This window comes from Cornus florida, unplaced genomic scaffold (genome assembly GCF_030987335.1).
Source record: "Cornus florida cultivar Cherokee Brave unplaced genomic scaffold, ASM3098733v1 CherokeeBrave_3.0.0_Hap2_Chr09, whole genome shotgun sequence".
In the NCBI taxonomy this organism is placed as follows: domain Eukaryota; kingdom Viridiplantae; phylum Streptophyta; class Magnoliopsida; order Cornales; family Cornaceae; genus Cornus; species Cornus florida.
In genome coordinates, this window is record NW_026775579.1 from 26,516,196 (window position 1) to 26,530,718 (window position 14,523).

Here is a 14,523-nt window from a genome sequence, read left to right on the forward strand (position 1 = left end):
GGGGAGGCTTGAATCATTGGCCTTCTTGGAAAATTCTTCTTATTGACAAGAAACTAACTCGTACACCTAATCATACACACACACTTTTTGCCCACACCAAGGCTCGATCCACCCCCCTCCTCTTTCAAAATGGAGATGTTATACCATTGAGCTACATGCCCTTCAGTTCTACTTTGAAAAGTGAGAAAGTATCGTTAGGCTATAGTTATTGTACAATTTAATTCATCCTAATAGTTGACATTGAAATTTGGAAAAATCTTTTAAACTAATCCTACTTTTTTCTATTAAAAACATTTTTTTTTTTTTTTGGGTACTATTTAAAGACATGTGTCTCTACTGAGATTTGAACTCTTGACCTCCCTTTGGAAAGTAAAAGGCTGATACCGCTAGGCCACTGGCCTGTTGGTTCTTTTTTGTTCTCTTCTTTCTTTCTTACTACCCAAGACAGAATCAGAAAATTGTGTGAGAGGGGATAATAGTGTAAGTTTATAATAATTTCAGTGTGGGTGGTAGTGTAATTTTGTAGGTATATATATCAAAATGAATGAATTAATAGGATATATTATTAAAAATATATTTCAGTGAGGGCAATTGCTCCCACTAACTTGTGAATGTCTCTGTCCTAGCCTCTTTTTTTTTTTTTTTTTTTTTTTTTTCGAGATATCTCCTCTTTTTTTAAGTTTTTCCCTCATTATAATCTTTCTATCTTTATTTATTTACTAAATTCTCTGAGTCCATCTCTTATTTTTGTTATTCTCTCACATCCCTTGGATACAGTGTCCAACTGTCCGACATATCTGATTGTTTTGATGTGAGTGGAGTGTGACATTATGATGTCATCCCCACTTACATTCAAATAGTCGAAATTATTCAACATGTACAAGTTTCTATTTGTGTATTTATACTCTTTAGTTTTTACACCCAGTCAGTTAAAACAAAATAATTCCTTTTTTATTTGAAAATGAGCCATAAATCATAAATCTTTTTTGTGAAGAAAAAAGAGCCTGTATTTGACATTTAGAATTAAAATAAAATAATTAGCCATAAATGATAAATCTTTTCTGTGGCAAAAAAAAAGATAGACTGTATTCCACAATCAGAATTAAAATAATGAGAATATGTGTATATACTTGTATCTCTTCTTCTTCATTATTTATGTTTGTATTTATATATTTATGTACATTAGTCATTCATTATAAATTACACATTATAGACACTAAAATTTTAGTGGACTTTGATTTGGATAAATGGACCCATTAAATATGGGCCTAATATTTAATTAAGTTATTTAATTGGCCCACACTTGGTCCACTTAAATTATTTAATTAACCCAGCCCAGATGGTTAAATAAAGAGAATAATTATTATTAAATAAAATATATTTGGAATAATTATTTTTAAGGATAATTATCACAATATAACTGGCCCGACCCAGTTATAATTTTATCCTTATCAGGAAATAACACGTGTCATCATCCTATTAATCCAAGAAGCCTATAAATAGAGGCTTAGAGGAAGAAGGAAGAGGTACACAAATTCAAAATTCAGAAGTCCAGAGGTCCAGAAATCCAGAGGGTCCAGAAATCCAGAGACTCAGAAGTCTAGAAGGTCCAGAAATTAAGAGAATCAGAAATCCAGAGGGTCAGAAATCCCGAGGACAAACCTGAAGGCGAAGAACACCAAGCATATCCAAAGTCGTGCCGTGCTTCACCAAATTCAACAAATTATCTCCTCTCTGAAGGCGAAGAACAACAAGCACATCCAAAGACGTGTCGTTCTTCCTCAAATTCAACAAAGGGTACAAAAATTCTGCATTCATTGATCCAGAATTCCTAAGAGAAATACAGAAGCTCTCATCCCCTACATCTAAATCCAAAGGCAAAGAACACCAAGTACATCAAATCGTGCCGTTCTTCATCAAATTCCACGGTGATCAACAACAAGCACATCAAATCGTGCCGTTCCTCACCCAAATTCCAAGACAATTCAAGAACAAGCTACTGCAGCCCTTGGATCCAACCAACAACAAAAAGGAGATCGAATCAGAGGACCATTATTTTTGTAAAGAATATTACAGAGGATTGTACCTCAGTTTCTCAAATTAATAAAATTATATTATTTGCTCCCTATTTTGTTTCTATTACAGACTTACAAAATTTGTGTGTACAAATTTCTGGCACGCCTGGTGGGACATCCTCTACCTCTCATCTCTTTCTCCTACATCAAATCCTTAACAAATTCATCGTCAGATTCTATGACTTCCAATAAGTTTCAGACGAAGAGCAAGGATACCACCAAAGACATCGCGGTCATGACGGATAACATCAATACCATCACAAAAGGTGGCAAGAAGGTTGTAACTTTGTCAAGTGGTACAAACACCTCTACAAGTTCAATGATGTGGAGCATGGCTAAATCATTCGTTTCTGCCAAAAGACAGCACGATGCGATGAGAGTTAATTCTGCCAAATTTGTCAAAGTAACAACTCAAACTCATACCACCTTCTTCTCGTTAGGGGTAAGAAAGAAGGTTCCTACAACCTCAAAGGTCGCTCCAATCACAAGTTCAAGTTCCACCTCGCTGGGGGCAAGGAGGAAGGTTTCTACAACCTCAAAGGTTGCTCCAGTCACAAGTTCAAGGCTAGTCCACCCAAGGCCAAAGATTTTTTCTGACTCTATCACTATGCCAGTCATGATGACGAGTACTACTTCGTATAAAGAGCAATTGATGACTATGGCCCGTGCAATTGAAAGATTACAACACTCTCTCAAGGAGCAAGATCTGAAAATTGCCTCATTGACAGAAAAGTTAAAATTACATGATGACAATGCTGAGTCAAGCAAAGGCCGAATTCCTCATTCTAAATCCATGCCAGAGACCACTCCAATTGACAATCAAAATGATATGTCTGCTAATCCAACAATTGAAGCCGTCTCCGTCACCTCACTTTCTGTTCAACAACTTCAAGACATAATAATTACATAAATGAACAATACAGTGGCGTTCCTCAAAGTGCTCGCATGTACTCAAAGCCTTACACGGAAAGAATTGACATCTTAAAAATGCCGGTTGGGTATCAACCTCCAAAGCTTCAACAATTTGACGGAAAAGACAATCCCAAGCAACATGTCGCACACTTTGTAGAAATTTGCGGCAATACTGGTACAAACGGAGATCTCCTTGTCAAGCAATTCGTTCGTTCCCTTAAAGGAAATGCATTTGATTGGTACACAGACCTCAACGCTAGAGGTATTGACAGTTGGGAGCAGATGGAACGAGAATTTCTCAACCGTTTCCACAGCACTCGTCATACTGTAAGTATGCTAGAGCTTATAAACACAAAACAGATTAAGGGTGAACCCGTGGTTAACTACATCAACCGTTGGCGAGCTCTAAGTCTTGACTGCAAGGATCGTTTGCCTGAAATTTCTGCAGTTGAAGCATGTATGCAAGGCATGCGTTGGGAGCTTCTTTACATCCTACAAAGGATTAAGCCACACACATTTGAAGAGCTTGCCACTCGAGCTCACGACATGGAGCTTAGCATGAAAAATCATGGTGCTAGAGAAGATGTTCCTGATATATCCGACAACCTTCAAGAAGATGAGAGAAGTGAGTCCGAAGAAGAAGACAATATACTTCCTAACTCGGGTGACGAAATAGCTTCATCTTTCATTATAAGCATCATCTCGAAAGACTTGTACCAAGAAACGCACCATGCTATAACAACGACTTCAACCGAAAGTGCAAAATCACAGGGGGCATTAAGTCAAGAAACCAAGAAGAAAATCCTCAAAGTGACGACGAGATAGTCCGTGCCCTCCAGTATAAGCTTATATTGTTGTTCGATTCTTGCAAAGTTGAAGAAAATTATTAAAGTTAAAGTGCTCCCAGATATGAGCCTAAACTGTCGATGATGCTCCCAAATACGAGCCTAAACTGTCGATGGTGCTCCCAGATACGAGCCTAAACTGTCGATGATGCTCCCAGATACGAGCCTAAACTGTCCATGATTCTCCTAGATACGAGCCTAAACTGTTGAAGTACTCCCAGTTATGAGCCTAAACTATCGAAGTGCTCCCAGATACGAGCCTAAACTGTCGATAATGCTCCCAGATATGAGCCTAAACTGTCGATGATGCTCCTAGATACGAGCCTAAACTGTTGATGACACTCCTTGACATGAGTTTAAACTGTCTACCCCCAAAAAAAAATCAAGAACTCCTTGATACGAGTTTAAACTATCTCAAAAAAAAAAAAAGTCAAGAACTTTTTGATACGAGTATAAACTGTCTAGAAGAAGAAAAAAATTGAACTACGTGATGACTTGATCCCTATTCAGGGTACGTAGGCATCTTGGAGACCTGTTCCAAGTTCAGTCCACCATAAAAAATAAATAAATAAATAAACTCCTCAAAGTTGCAAAATGGCAAAGTCATTCATCATGCGATATCAAAAAGTGCTCGTCGTTCCTGTCAACTTGGCATGCTACCAAAGTGTAGCTGCAAACAATAATTTTGGTTCGTCGCCAGAATTGTAGCTACAAAGGAAATTTGATCCGTCGGCAAAGTGAAGTTTCAAAGAATAATTTCAAAGATTTTCGGTTCACGTCAAGGTGTCGCTAGAAGAAATAAATAAATTCGATATGCCGCCAAGGTGTCACTGAAGAATCTGGTTCATCATCAAGGTGTCGCTGGAAGAAATAAATAAATTCGATTTTCTGCTAAGGCATCGCTGAAGAATCCAATTCATCACCATGGTGTTGTTGCAACAAAATTTGACTCACTGTTGAGGTGTCGTTGAAGAAAAAAATAATAATTCTGCTCGCCGCTGAGGTATTGCTGAAAGAGAAATTTGGCTTTCCGCTGAAGTGTTGTCGAAGAAAAAATTAGGCCCACCGCCAAAGTGTAGCTGCAAACAATAAAACCATGAAGAATATTAATGGTTGGGCACCAACATTCGAGGAATGCTTTGAATACATCTTCATAGCGATCATATGAAAATAGGGAGGTGAATAGAGCACCATATAGATGTTGTTTTGATAGGAAGTCATGAAAGGGCGCCAAGATATCTTTTAACCATTCCCAATATAGTTCGATGTGTGGCAATTCAGCATAAAGTATACAGGGAATACTCCATGATACTTTCTTCGCTTGAATGTTGAGACCCAAGAGAGAAAATTGGTTTTCTTCAATTATGCTATCATGAAGTGGAGAATTTAAGATCAAGGCTTCCAAGACAATAGATTTTTCATTAATCTGATCAAGACCAAAGTTCGCGAGGTCGCCAGTTCCTTGCGTGTCCAATGAGAAGAACATTGTTCATCGTTGGGATCAGGCATTCGAATACGTGTCCAATGAGAAGAACAATGTTCATTGTCAGGATCAGGCATTCGAATACGCATCCAATGAGAAGAATAATGTTCATTGTCGGGATCAGGCATTCAAATGCGTGTCCAAAGAGAAGGACAGTGTTTATTGTCGGGATTAGGCAATTGAATGCGTGTCCAAATAGAAAAACAATGTTCAGTGTTAGATCAGGCAATTGAATACTGAAAGGAAGAAGTGGCTTTGCATGTCCAATGAAGTTGAGAATTTAATATCAAGTTCAATGGATTCTTCATTAATCTGATCAAGACTAAAGTTGGTAAGGTCGCCTGTAGCCTTGCGTGTCCAATGAGAAGAACATTGTTCATTGTCGGGATCAGGCATTTGAATGCGTGTCCAATGAGAAGAACAATGTTTATTCTCGGGATCAGGCATATGAATGGAATCACGACCGAGAAGTGAATCGAATACGCTTAATGTGGTTGCTTGGCTTCTTCGACAATTTTCGCTCTCTAAGATAGTCACCTTTTGGTTCATAAAACACTTGAATACCACCATGATGGAACACCAAAAAAAATTTGAAACTCGATCAAGGTTGTCTAGAAGCAAGATTTCAATTTCTGATACGGTTGGTGTAATTAAGTTGTTATATCCAATCAAGTCCTGAAAAAAAATAAAAAAAAAATAGTTCTCCAACAAGCGTGAAAAAAAAAATAAATAAATAAATTTGATCTCTAGCAAACGTGGAGAAGAGAAAAAAAAAAAAAAAAAAAAAAAAAAGAAAAAAAAAAGAGAAAAAAATTTGATCTCTTTGTTGGGTTTATTTCCTTCTATATGGAGGAAAGCCCAAGTGGGTTTTATTAAAAGCCCAAAGCCCAGCCTTTAGGGAAAAGAAAACCCTAAGGAAGTTAGTATAAAAAGAGAGAGAAAGGTTAGCCGCAAGTAAAAGAACAAAGAGAAGAAAAACGCAGGTTTTTTCCATTCTGCCCAGGTTTGATCAAACATCCGATCCCGCTTCGTCCGTGGTCCGATCGAGCTGAAATTTGGAAGAGAGATTCATGACTCAATGAGTTAAAATCTGAACGGTGAAGATCGGATTTTGAGCTTGGGAACAATGATTCGTGCCAGTGAACACAGGAAGCATGGATGAGGGAAAAAAAAAAGAAAAAAAAAAAAAAGAAAAAAAAAAAAGAAAAAGAAAAGAAAGAACAGTCATACCTATGTGTTTAAGCAGATGCCGCAATCCCACACAATCTTCAGAGGCTGTGATCTTACAACTCCTTCAGAGTTAATTGAAATTGATGTCAAAATCCTATAACTTGGGTGATATATATATAGGCAATGGATTTGTATAAATTAGAAAGTAAATTTTTCGAAGCGGGATTGAAAAAAAAAAAAAAAAGGAAGTTGGATACTTCAAGTCCCACTTGAAAGAGGAAACAAATCCTGTTAAACATGGGACTCGAAGTGGGGCAATTTGTAGACACTAAAATTTTAGTGGACTTTGATTTGGATAAATGGAACCATTAAATATGGGCCTAATATTTAATTAAGTTATTTAATTGGCCCACACTTGGTCTACTTAAATTATTTAATTAACCCAGCCCAGATGGTTAAATAAAAAGAATAATTATTCTTAAACAAAATATATTTGGAATAATTATTTTTAAGGATAATTATCACAATATAACCGGCCTGGCCCAGTTATAATTTTATTCTTATCAGGAGATGACACGTGTCATCATCCTCTTAATCCAAGACGCCTATAAATAGAGGCTTGGAGGAAGAAGGAAGGGGTACACAAATTCAGAATTCAGAAGTCCAAAGGTCCAGAAATCCAGAGGGTCTAGAAATCTAGAGACTCAGAAGTCTAGAAGGTCCATAAATTGAGAGAATCATAAATCCAGAGGGTTAGAAATCCCGAGGGCAAACCTGAAGGCGAAGAACCAAGCACATCCAAAGTCGTGCCGTTTTTCACCAAATTCAACAAATTATCTCCTCTCTGAAGGCGAAGAACAACAAGCACATCCAAAGACGTGCCGTTCTTCCTCAAATTCAACAAAGGGTACAAAAATTCTGCATTCAGTGATCCAGAATTCCAAAGAGAAATACAGAAGCTCTCATCTCCTACATCCAAATCCAAAGGCAAAGAACAACAAGCACATCAAATCGTGCCGTTCCTCACCCAAATTCCAAGACGATTCAAGAACAAACTCCTGCAGCCCTTGGATCCAACCAACAACAAAAAGGAGATCGAATCAGAGGACCATTCTTTTTGTAAAGAATATTACAGAGGATTGTACCTTAGTTTCTCAAATTAATAAAATTATATTATTTGCTCCCTATTTTGTTTCTATTACCGACTTACAAAATTTGTGTGTACACACATCAAATCTTAGTCGAGTATTTGTTGGTAAAAGAAAAGAAAAAACCATAATTAAATTAGACTCATAGCTTATATTAAGAGATATGGAACAAAGAAGAAGCAACCACTACAGTAAAAGAAACTAGAAAGGGAATGCTTGATTAGTTGAGATGGTGATGGATTTGGGTTTAGTTTGACATCTCAACATTAGTAAGTTTTTAATGTAATCTGGACGGCGAGTGCAAGCTTTGACCTCAACGTCGCTAGCACAAAACAAGAAACCTCACTATTGTTTCCAAACATGGAAGATGAAACATATAACAAAAGCAATCTCCTATGTTATGGTTAGGATAGCAAAAACTCGTCCCGTCCCGTCCCGTTTAGAATGATTATGAGAGTAGTTAAACGATTTGGGAATGAAAATGGGTGGTGAAAATTCACATGATTATGGGGCGGGAACGGGCAACGTCACCCCACTCCTCCCCGTTTATAGCGATTACTAAATAAAAATTAATTTATTCACAATTGTATAATATTAATATATTATATATTAAAAATCACTTCTTAATCTTTCTGTCTTAGGTCTCGATTAATATTAAGTAAATCTTGGCTCGGTTCATTTACAATCTTATTCAATAACAATGGAGCAGTATAGTATTTTGAGAGGTGCATCATATCATAGTGTACAAATATATATGTATATGTAAGAAAATATATATGTAAATATAGTGGTGAATTGGCCACAGCATACACCTTCCTCCATACTTGAGAAACGTTAATTGAAAAAACCTGACAATACATATATATTTGTGTATATGTATGGACTTATAAATTAATCAAGATTCTTTCTAGTGAATGACTTTAAATTAAGAATGTAACATTCTACGTCGATAATGCAATTTTGCATACAACATATTTAAGCACTCATGTTACACATTTAGAATATTTTGCCGTTGCAAAACTCACGAAATAATAGTACAATGAGTTTTAACAATGTAATATTTTTTTCTTCCTCCAGCCTCAATTTAATAGTGTTGTATGATATTACAATTTTGATATATTTTTACATAAAATATAATATACAAGTGTTTACCGGATAAAATTTCATCTCCTTGATTTGAGAGTAACTACTAGATAGAGATCGTCTAACTTTAATTACTCTTAAGCTTTAAAGTTGTAATTATTTTATAATTTTGTAGAGATGCATTAACTATATACAAAATTAAAAAGTTCGAATGATACCCATCCACAAAAAGAAAAAAAGAAAAATTTTATCCCGGTGCACAAGCTAGTTGGCGTATCTAGAGTGCTATTGGTTGAGGACTAAAAGAGAATGTTTTATTTATATAGATAAGTAAATTGCGCCAAAGATGACATCAAATCCGCTGTAGCACATTGGAAACTTCTCATGATATGAAATTCCGGTTCAAACCCCGGCAGGGGAAATACTATTTGCTCCATAGTTTACGACTTTGGGCCGTTGAAGAGCTTGAGACAGGTTGAAGGGGCCTTATTATTACTATTTTACTGGGCTTTTTACTCTTAGAACGAGTCTGCTGCAAGACTAATAATTATTCTTTTATTTATTTATTTATTATTATTATGAAATGTGCAATAAATGATAAATCTTTTTCTGGAAAGAAAAATAAAAAAAGAGGAAGATTGTATTGCACGCACTTTAAATATAACAGGAATGTGGTAACATGTATTTCTTCTCCTTCATTATTTGTATTGCATTATGTAATTCAACCTTTGCCGAGTATAGTAATAAATAAACACAAATAAATTTAGTTGGCATGTTTTAATCGTGTTCTTAGTAGGTTTAAAGATCTTTAGTTGGCATATTTGATTCACTTCTTAACGAATAATTTTTATTTTTATTTGTAGAGAACTAAAAAGGTAAAAATATTATAATAATGTTTGGATGATAATTTTGTAAAATTTGATTTTCAAAAATTAGATTTTACTTGGAAAATGTTACTTGAAGGCCTTGATCACATAAGAAATACAATATAGAAGAAAGAGAAGAGAATTGTGTAAATGCTTGAATGAGATAAATCATTCATTCATAACTCTAGTATTTATAGATATAAAGAGCACGATCTCATATTACAAGAAAGGAAATTATATCAAATCTAAATCAAATTACAACATATTTTAAAGCATATTCCACAGCATAATCAAATCTTTGCTAACATAATAAGTCATTTCATAAATTGTGATTATCATATTGGTGTGTCGCCGCACCAACGCCTAAAAAATGTTGCACTATTGAGTGTAAGCGTGCAAAGTGGCCAATTTTTAAATTTATGAATGCCACTACTACTTCTAACTAAAAATATAACTAGGGTGAGTAGGGATCATCCCAAGGGATTGTGGGAGTGCCTTTGCAATGGAAACAATGTATAGGGTTAGTAGGTCAAGTAATCAAAAGATGGTTTGATTGATTGATTAAGCTATTATGCAAATTAATTAAAGCAAACAAAACACAATGATTTTAGAGAATAGGAGAAAAGAAATATAGAGGGGAGGACTTGGGGTACTGGAGCGCACAACTAAGCTTGATTTCACTAGACACTAGCAATTGTATATTAATGTGGAAATTGATTTGTAACTTGTGTGTGTGTGTACATTAATTGAAAGTAGGCATGTATGGCAAATAAGTATAGATTGTCTAGCCAATTCATATAGAAAGCACAACCTATCAAATGAAACCAAAATTCATTCAATGAAACCACAATTTATGCACACACTACTATCTAGAAACATACACCACTTGCATTCATAAGTATAGAACACCAATGAACAAGAGTAGATTGTCCACCTATCTATGAATCTAAAGCAACTACACTACATCTACACTAAATACATGGAAATTAAACTAAGTAAGCTAAAGGTGTGGCACAATCCATCAAGAAACAAGTGTGAACCATCAAATAAATTGCAAGAGTGTTCAATTAAGCTCTATATTTTGACCATTTCTAGATTAACTTTATCCATACACATAGACATGCATAAATTCCACTAAATTTAGAGAAAAACACATGAATCATCCATTCTAGCATACATAGACATATGAGTAAAAGTAGATAATCAATTGAAAGTATTAATCCATACACATCAAGTAGAAACCACAAGATATATATATAAATCTAAGATCAAAACATTTGTTACAAACAACTCCCCAAAAATACATAAAGAACTAAGTCTAGGAAGCAAACTTAGGGGCTACTCTAGCCCCAAGTAGATGTCTAGTCACTCATTGAAGTAGTCATCCAACCCTCAAGGGCTATCTCTATGGTAGGCATGAACTCCTTCTTGATAGAAACCTTAGAAAAATGGAAAAACTCCCAAAGGTTTATGAAAAGCTCTTTAGTCTCTAGCCTCCTCTCCAAGATAAGAAATATACAAGGTTTTTTTTGTGAATTCTCAAGTATGATACAAGTTATTATGTAAAAATGGCTCAAAATCCTTATATAGGTAGGTCAAGTGTCAGACCCAATGGTCTGGGCTCGTACACCATGGTCTCTCCAATGATTGCACATGAGCCAACTTTTAATGAGTTGGAATCTATTTTTTTTTTTTTTTTTTTTTATTTTTATTTTTTTTTTTCCGGAGTTGAGGAGGTTCGATCGATCGAACTGTCTTGAGATCGATCGAACATTGTAGAGATTGATCATTCTTGGCGGCGCCTTTTTAAATAAAGACAAATCTCTAAGATATTTTGGGAAAGAGACAAAAGTGGTAGGTGGGGTGGTAGGTAAGGATAAGATCGAATATTTTCGATCGATCGAAGAAAGGTTGGATCGATCGAAGATGATGAGATCTTTTGGATAAGGACAAAGGATTGGATCCATCTTAAAATATCTAGATCGATGAACTCCAGATCGATCGAAGTAATTATGAGATCGACCTAACATGCTGAATTTCCACACTTTGCTTCATTTTGCTTCCACTTTGCTCCTTTCTTCCATTCTGCTTGAGATTGCTTCATTTATGCTCTTATTTGGTTGAATTGACTTATTTTTGGGATAAACACCTAAAAAGGGCAATAACACGAAATTAGTCTAAAGCAGAAAAGTAAGATAGATAAAGGTTCTAGAATGCTTAAGCTTAAGGAGTTTAAATGCGCACTTTTCAACGCTTATCATAGCCCTAAACTTAAATATTGCTAATCCCTAGTAATGAATTACAAAGTAAAGGAATGAAATGAACAACTAAACAACTATGAATTAGAAAGCAATAAATGGATAACGCCACTTTTGTACGGAACACGATTGCATTTAGCATATGCAACAAGCCTTTTAAACCCCTAGGTTATCTCTAGTGGACGAGTGAAGTTTCGTGAGGGTTTCCAGAAATGATACCCACAAACATTAAGCTTATTCTCACAAAAGAGGCACCAATATTGCAAACAAGCATTGGTAGAAAACTACCTCAAGTATGCAATTTTTCAACCATTTTCCAAGCAATCTCCCAAAATTTCAACATCAAGCAAGCAAGTATGGTCCTCCACACATCAAGAAAATGATCATGAAAATCAAAACAACTCTAGAATCCTTTTTGAGTGAACCGGTATCCAATATGTTGCTATCTAAGCCAACTAAAGAAATGATCACATCCTTACCCTCAAACTAGCACACAAATCTAGTACAGATCATCAAGACAAAGAGTGGACCTTATATTAAACCTTTATTGTTCTAGGTGCACTTATTCTTTTCACTCGATTTGATTTTTATTTTTTTTATCCTAAGGATCAAAGATGGAAGCATGGTGCAATGTGTTGATCTATTAAGCTTTCTAGCGATCCATGAGGTCGAGCGTTAGGTCAATGACTCCCAAACTAGATGACTTTAGGGCATTAGGTGTTCAAACACCCCTGAGCGCTTACAAACTCAAATCAACTAGGCTACAAATTAAAACAACCTCTATCTAATCATTTTCCACTTCTCACCTTTTGGGAGAAGTCCTCACTTTTTTTATATTACTTTTGTAACTTTTTTTTATTATTATTTATTTTTATAGAAGTATTCAATTATTAACCTAGAGTTTGGGCCCTCCACCTTTCGGCGCGAGAAATTCAGTGCTTAATGAGGCTAGAATCCCGACTACTCAATGAAAAGGGTTTGTTATCCACTTTTATCAAGAATGAAAGCTTTCAATGCACTACTAGCCCAATTGGGATATAACCAATTCAATAGTCAACAAAGCATGTACCCCACAAATGAATGCTAGTGTGTGCCTGTACTTGTGTAGAATCCTAGAGTGAATCTCAAAACAATCACAAAATCAGGATGATGTGGATCACAAGTGCAAGCAAGATATCAATCTTTCGAAAAATTTACTCCTAAATGGCATTCCACAAGGCATACAAGGAGTATTGAACTCTCAAGTCAAGTAATTTTTAAATTTTAAGTAATATAGTCCTCAAAAGATCCAAATCATAGCTAGTCATAGATCAATCATAGAAATCCCTCAAATACACAAGTCATGCTCAAAAATTTTGAAATTGACATCAAACACTACAAATAACATCCATGTGTAAAGAGAACAAAGAAAAGAGTATACCAGTACAGCTATTGCAAAGAATGGCTGAGACAGAAGTATCCAAAGTGGGTGGTATAACCCTCCCAAACTTGGGATTAACTGTGGTCCTAAAAAGATGGCACTAGGAGAAAAGCTGATCAGATAACAAAGAGGATAATAACAGTGCATAGTAGACATGCAAGTGTAAATGGGATAGTAAATGAACTAAGGAGAGAGGAAAAATGGTGATCCTGAAAAATGTTGGGGAGCACTGTCTCTTACTAAAGTCACTAGGATGCACCTGATAATGGAGTCAATAGCAAATAGATAGATCAATAGAACAATCTGACATCCAAAATACCATGCATAAAATAAGAAAACAAAGCAGTATGTAGTTCATTACAGTAGCAGGGCCAACAGACTGGCCGCAAAAATATCAGATCAGTATCAATATAGCAGTAATGTATCATAGATATATAACATTATAAAAGAGAGGAATAGAGATCAGGCAGATGATATAGGGCGAGTGAGGTGTGATCCCTAGATATCTCTGGATATGCCCTGCAGCACAGCTGAGACATTGGAGCGGAGAGTAGACACATTTGTGCTAAGAGATGCCATATCTGACCGAAGAGAGACAACTGTGTCCTCCAAGGTCTGGATACGCTCTCCTAGGCCAGGTGTCTGAGCTGGAGCCTCAGGTATGACTGGATCGTGGAATTGTGGTACATCCTGAGCCTGCTCCTGAGAATGAAGTGGTGAACTTGCCGGAGAGTGATGTGGTATCTCCTCTGCTAGAGGCTCTCACTCTAAGTCTATGTCTATATGTGTTGCAGCCACCGGTGCCACTGCTAGATCGTCTGCTGCTGCTACTGCTGCCTCTGCCATCTCTTCCTCCTCAGCTTCCTCAGCTGCGAGAACGGCGTCCTGCGCCAGGCTCTTGATAAGAGCATTGTAGCTTTTGTTCCAATCCTTCTTGCCATAGTGGCAAGCCCTTGTTTCTGGACGCTTCTCTAGATGGAAAGGATAGCATTGATCTCGGAGGATCTGAGTAATAAGATGGCCAAATGGGAGAAAAGTGGATCGTCTGGGCTTGGCCTTGCTAATGTAGGTCGAATATAATCTCATCATGACACTCCAGTAGAGTACCAGCATAAATACCCAGTGGCCTGTATAGAATTCGTATAAAGTAGTCAAAAAGTCTGAATGCCTCTGGATCTTATGGCTCGCCATAAATACGTTTCGAAATAGTTCCGAATCGTAAAACCAAAGGTCATCGGGCAGATAAGTTCGGGTGGCGAAAGT